The sequence below is a fragment of the Leptonychotes weddellii genome, chromosome 8 (genome assembly GCF_054177405.1).
Source record: "Leptonychotes weddellii isolate Sample4059 chromosome 8, ASM5417740v2, whole genome shotgun sequence".
Lineage (NCBI taxonomy): Eukaryota > Metazoa > Chordata > Mammalia > Carnivora > Phocidae > Leptonychotes > Leptonychotes weddellii.
In genome coordinates this window covers 126,883,289-126,889,588 of record NC_138376.1, presented here as the reverse complement: position 1 = coordinate 126,889,588, position 6,300 = coordinate 126,883,289, and positions in this window count along the sequence as shown.

The following is a 6,300-nucleotide window of genomic DNA, read 5'->3' as shown; positions in this document are numbered from 1 at the left end:
CTTTGTTCAAGAAAAGTCCTGGTTCCTGGCTCCTGGTTAATGTACCTCGCCCTTGTCCAACAGCACAGTGCCCATCTCAGCACCACCCAGGGTCACTTGTGTTCCTTTAACCTCAAACTCTCACCAGTAGAAATAACGTAGGATTGAGTATCCCCAGCACTGCTCAAGAGTTCTATGCCCCCCTGAACATGACAGTGCGGAAACTCAAGTGAAAATGGATCTATTCGCCTGCTGAATTATACCTTCTGATTAACTGAGAAGGTTTGGCTAAAACAGGTCAGGACAGGGGCTCTTAACTAGGCTTGAAACAGAACAGATTCATAACCACTCATTCTAAGGGAAATCATTGCCTGAAAAAAGAAGTTTCCAGATTTCCTAAGTAATGCATAAATTCCAGAAATAATCCAGATTTCCTCAGAATCAATACACTTTACATTTGGGAGGAACTTCGTGGATATGCTATAGTCCTGCCAGGAGCATTTGTAAAAAACAAATTCGTCCCCACATTACGCTGGCTCCATACTGGCCCATGTATTGGTCCAGGGCGTGTGATCTTGGTCTGTGGGCAGCCTTCATGGTCTCGGGCTCCTTCCCCACTGTGGTTCCGCCTTCCAGCAGGATCTCAGAGTCTTCAGCACCCAGACAGCAGATGGGGGAAGAAACGGCCAAGAGGAGCTACTGGCTTCCAAACTGCGATAGTGTGGAAATGACAGCCATCACTCTGCTCACACTCCGGTGGTCAGAACTTGTCACAAGACCCCAACCACATGCAAAAGAGGCTGAGAAATGTAACGTAGTCCCTAGCTTGGCTGCATTTCTCCGAGATAAGTCTTTACCTTGACTTGCTGTGGATGGGTCTCGGGCTCTTTCAATAGCAGACCTGACAGTGCCGTCAATCAATGTCTTTGGAGCCCTTCCAGAGACCAAGAGCTCTCTACCTTGCAGGAAAATCTATTTAATTTTGGGAAAGGAGTAATTGTAAGAAAGTCCTTATATCGAGTTACGGTATTTTGTCACACAAGTTCCATCTGTTGATCTTCATCCTACCCTTCTAGAGTCATACAGAATAAGTCTACTTCATCTTCCACTTGACAGACCGTCAAAAGATTGAAGGTCTACCGTGTTTCCTGTAAGTGATTAATTTTCTAAGCATCCCCTGATCATTGATTTTCATTTCGCTTATTATACTGGTCGTCTTTCTTGGGATATTCACGTGACTACTCTTGGCCTTCTTAAAATGGTTAGCTCAGAAATGAAAACCTTTCATCAGGTAAGCAGAAGGGAGTATAATGGAATGATAGGAGAAAGACTCAGTGCATCTTCTTCTGAAAGCCGTTCCTATGGAAGAACATTCTTGAGGTACTGTCCCGACTTCTTGTCAGCTGGCTGGTGGCTTCAGACTCCTGGCTATGGGTCCCAGGAGAACAGAAGCTCTGCTGCTGGGGAGTGTTCCCTGATGCAGTGTTCTTGCAGGGAGACAGTTTCACTGTGAGGGCTTGTCTCAGATCAATGCTTTTTAAAGCTTAAAAAGAAAAATATGGCTGAACTAAAATGATAATAAAGAGAGCTCAAGATAATACAGTCTTTTATGCGGGCCTTATATCACATAAGCCATGCTTTAGAGCAATCCTGGAGGTGAGCATAAATTAGACACAGAATCTTTTATTTTTAAAAAAAATTAATAAAGTTTAGATTAAATATGAACGAGGAAAAATGCAGTCCATTGCTCCTGGATGAAGCCTGAGAAAGATGAGGTTTGTTACTCTTCTTCCCTCGAGGCTGGCATGGGAAAGTAGTCTCGATGAAAATAGTTTAAATTTTTTTAAATTTTTAAAATTAATTTTTACAATTAGAACTCGTATTCTGTGAAAGAATATTTTACAGTGACTGCACCATTTTGTAAAAAGGATCCAGAAAAGCAGTTTGTCTCTATTATATTTTATTTTGCTCTCTTTTGATGGGAGAAGGGACGGAATCGTAAGTAACCTTTGAATATAGTTTAGAAACTTAATGTGGAAAGGGCACTAATATTGTAATTACCAGTTTTCCTTTATCAGGCGCAGCTCTCTTTGTTGCTCCTGCTATTTAAAGTTACTGTTCACATACTGTGGCTAATTCCCTTTGTTACATTTCACAGTGAATGCTGCTTCCTGAATATTTGTTATTGCGGTGCTATGGATGTACGCTTCTCTGATAAAGGAAAAACTGGGTGCATCCATCTGTGGGCAAATTAAAAATGAATTTAACCCCCTGGCTTCCATGACAGTGTCCCCTTAGGCAAAATGTGCCCTACGCTTTTGACTGACAAGGTATTACATTGTGGTCGCATATAGGTTTTATTTTGTAATGGTATTTGGTAGAACATCAAAAAAAAAAAAACAACCTTTTTTGACCTTGTATTTATACCAAGAAGGGACACAGAGGGCAGGGACTAGAGTGGAGGCTTATGGAGTCTAGAGAACAAGGGAAAAACAGTGAAAGACTTTGATTCTGGAAGGAAAAGATCTATTTTCATTATTCAAGGTACAGTCCCTGACAAGTTGTTATTTTCTTGGTAACTGGATTAGAGTTTTTGAATATTGGTTATGCCAGCTCCTCGGAGACTCGGGAAGGGAGAAAAGTGGGGATGGAAGCTGGAGCAGGTTGGGTAAGGAAGGCTTGAGGAACCAGCAGGATGGGAGAATCTCTTCTTAGCACCCAACCAGAACCCACAGAGACTACAGAAGTGGAAGTTCTTTTTTTTTTTTTTTCTAAGAATTATTTTCTACTTCTCTCCTTTCAATAGTATTGCCACTAACAGGAGTCTGTCCTTACAGGGAGAATATGAACATTTTGTCTTCTCTTGTCTATTTCTCTGTTATAATTTCCAGTGAAAGAGAGCAAGAATAAGAAAAGAATTGGCATTTTTTTCTGTCCCTCTCAATCTAATTTTGAAAAGAGAAAAAGGAAAAGCCTACCACACAAAGGAACAAATTTTGCTGTGTACCGGGGATTATAACATTAAATTGATTCATTCAACAAATATTTATTGAATGCCTGCCATGCACCAGTCTCTATTCTAAGCCTGTGGCAGATGAGTGAACAAGTCAGAGAAGAATCCTGATTTTGAGGAGAAAGAACCTGGTGAGGGAAGACCTTAATGACCAAGAAAACAAGTAAAAGTAACATATGGAAAGGAGGTGAAACAGGGCAAGGCGAGACGAATTGTAAGATCACATCTGTGAGGCTGGCCAGAGACATCAAAGTGACATTTAATTGGAGTCCTGAGAGATGTGAAGGATCAGTGCTGGAGCATTCATGTCCCCAGCTGATGGAAGAACGAGTGCAAAGGCCCTGGGCCACGAAAAATCTGTACGTGTTGGAGGAACCCCAAGAAGCCAGTCTGGTGGGCCCTGGGGCCCAGGGAGAGCCTGGAGATGGGGATGGAGAAGTTGGCAAGTCAGGTCAGGTCAAGCATTGTGGGGCCTTGGATTTTATTCAAAGTGCATGGTAAGTCATGGAGGACTTTATCTATTTTTCATTTTAAGAATATAGATGATTTTAGGGGCACCTGGGTGGTTCAGTTGGTTAAGCATCTGACTCTTGATTTCAGCTCAAGTCATGATCTCAGGGTCGTGAGATCGAGCTCCGTGTTGGGTTCTGCGCTGGGCGTGGAGCCTGCTTAAGATCCTCTCTCTCCTTCTCCCTCTGCCCCTCTTTCCCTCCCAAAAAAAAGAAAAGGATATAGATTATTTTAAACGTACTCCAAGTGTAGAGAGGAGCATCACGAATCAGCCAGCTTCAACAATGAACAAGTCATGCCATCCTTATTCTATCCAAGGCTCACTCAGGCCTCCCCATCCTGACCATCACAAATTCCAGATATCATGGCATGGCATTTCTCCCATAAACAATTCAGCAAGTATCACACCTGTACGTTGAAGAGCATCAAATAAATATTACGAAATACTGTGTCAGTGTTTTAGAATTGTATGTGTGCATAATTTTTGTTAGCGTGTTTGAATCAGGATCCAAATAGAGTTTATATATTGCAACTGGTTGATGTTTCACTTAAATCTCTTTTAACTCTTGGGTTTCTTCTCATGGGAGGCTTTCCAGCAAGGGAGTATCACGATTTGTCACTTTTTGAAAGACCACTGTAGCTCCTTGTGGAGACCAGCTAGCAGGAGGCTGAAGTGGAGGAAGACTATCCCAATGGGCCCATGGGAGAGGATGGTGGTCTGCAGGACAGGGGTATCAATGAGAGGGAAGGAATTTGGGCGAATATGGGATTTGTTTATTTACTATCTCATTTTCTTGCTAGAGCTCACCAGCCTTACTTTTTAGATATAGCCAAACAAATTTGCAGATTACGTATATACACATTCATAAATGATATACACATATGAACCAATCTGTACATTTCGTGCACACATGGAAACATTTGTGGATTAGAAACATACAGACGCGTGCAGCGTACCCACACAACTGACAGAGGAGAGGCGTCTCCAGTTCACAAAATATAATGCCTTTTGTTCATATTACCCCCCACACTCCTTGAAAGAAGGTTAATCAGACTGCCCCATTTTTATTTCTCAGTTGATGACTTCACTTGAAATTCTCACAAATTATTTTAAAGTAACAGTACAACCTAGTAGAAATGCATTAGCTTTCCCCAAATAATAATAAAACACACGGGTTAAAAATAGAGTTCTGTGGTGCAAAAAGACAGAACCGACTGGCTGGGAATAAACGAAAGACCCTAAGAGCACCGCCCCCGGCCCTGCTGCCCCCTTCCCCAGCGTGCATCTTCTGGAGCAGGGGTGCCCCGCACATGGTGTAGGTGGCCCAGCACTTCCAACAGGAGCTGCCTGCGCCGCCCACGGCCCCAGCTGCTTAAGGGCGGCCTGTTCTTAGCCCCCTCACTCTTAATTGTTGTGCACCTGCTCTGGCCAAAATCTTTTTCCTGCTTTCCTTTCATGTGCATGATGGATCCTAGCCTTCCTGTAGAGTCTCAGCGTGGTGCTGAGAAATATCACTCTCTCATTCTGTTCTTTTACCCACGGGTTGCTTTCTTTTTATATTCAGGGTCCACTTGAACGGAGTACTTTGCAGCATCTGGGAGCTCCACTTCTAACACCCTTCGGGTTATGACTCAAGCAAATCAACCCAGGGAACCCCAAGACTGCATGTCCCGTCTATCACTTAAAGTTTTGACAACGGGGAAGGGAAAATGAGAGGCAAAGAGGGAAAGCAAAACCAAAAGGATAGGGAACTGTCACAACTTCCATTTGATTACTGTTAGTATTTAGCATTAAGGGTCAACCAGCTGTGAAGGGCTTGAGGGAGCATGAACACAGAGGCCAGCACTTGGTTATTTATATTCTTTATGTAACGTGTTGTTCTTCACCCTCCTCGGTGACATCAGAGTTCTTGTTTCACATCAGCTGTCCTTGCTTGTGGTGTTTCCGAGGGTGTGAAGGCGGCTGAAGATAAACATGTGTGACTGATGGGAGCCCCTTGGGGGGGTGTCCTCTGGCCGCTGCGGCTTCGTGCAGACGGAGAAGCTGCGTCTCGGGGCTGACTCAATGCACGTCCCCCTGGGTTGACCCTAAGATCAGCGTTGTGGTCACAGATGCTAGATGAACACACACCATTCCCTGTCCTGAGCTATTTGCCTAGATTTCCCTCCTATGAGGAGCTTGGAGACTCCGTCTACATCATGCCAAACATTTCCCAAGGGGGAATGCAATTCAAAATCCCGAGGTTTCTGTTGTAAAGAAACAGTCAGATGTTTCTTATATTTGGATATATTTGGATAAATGGAAAGAGGGGAAAACCTTTAGCTCAGCTCGATCAGTGGCATCTTGTTCTACATGGAAAGTACTAAAAATACACTCGGTTAAATCAAACTGTTTATTGATAAGATCCATTGCACTCCCCAGTGTCCTGGGCACCATGTGGATCAATAGTTCAACATGGACTCTGTTCCCTATGGCTTTCTCTATGGCGTTGCCTCAAATAACATGACCTTTTATATACTCAGGATGAATGTTTCATAGTCCTAAAGCATCATAATTTCCTACAGGAAAAGTAGGGTAATTAATAATCAGTATTTTGCATTTTTCTGTGTGTCAGCCACTGTCTAAACTGTCAATGTGAATTATCTCACTTAATCTCCTCAACAACCATTAAGATATTATCCCCATTTAATATTGGAGGCATCTGAGATTCAGAAAGTTTAAACGACTTGCCCATAGCCTCTCAGCGTGTTAGGGAAGCCTGAGTCACACACAGTCTATATTCGTACATCACACTATC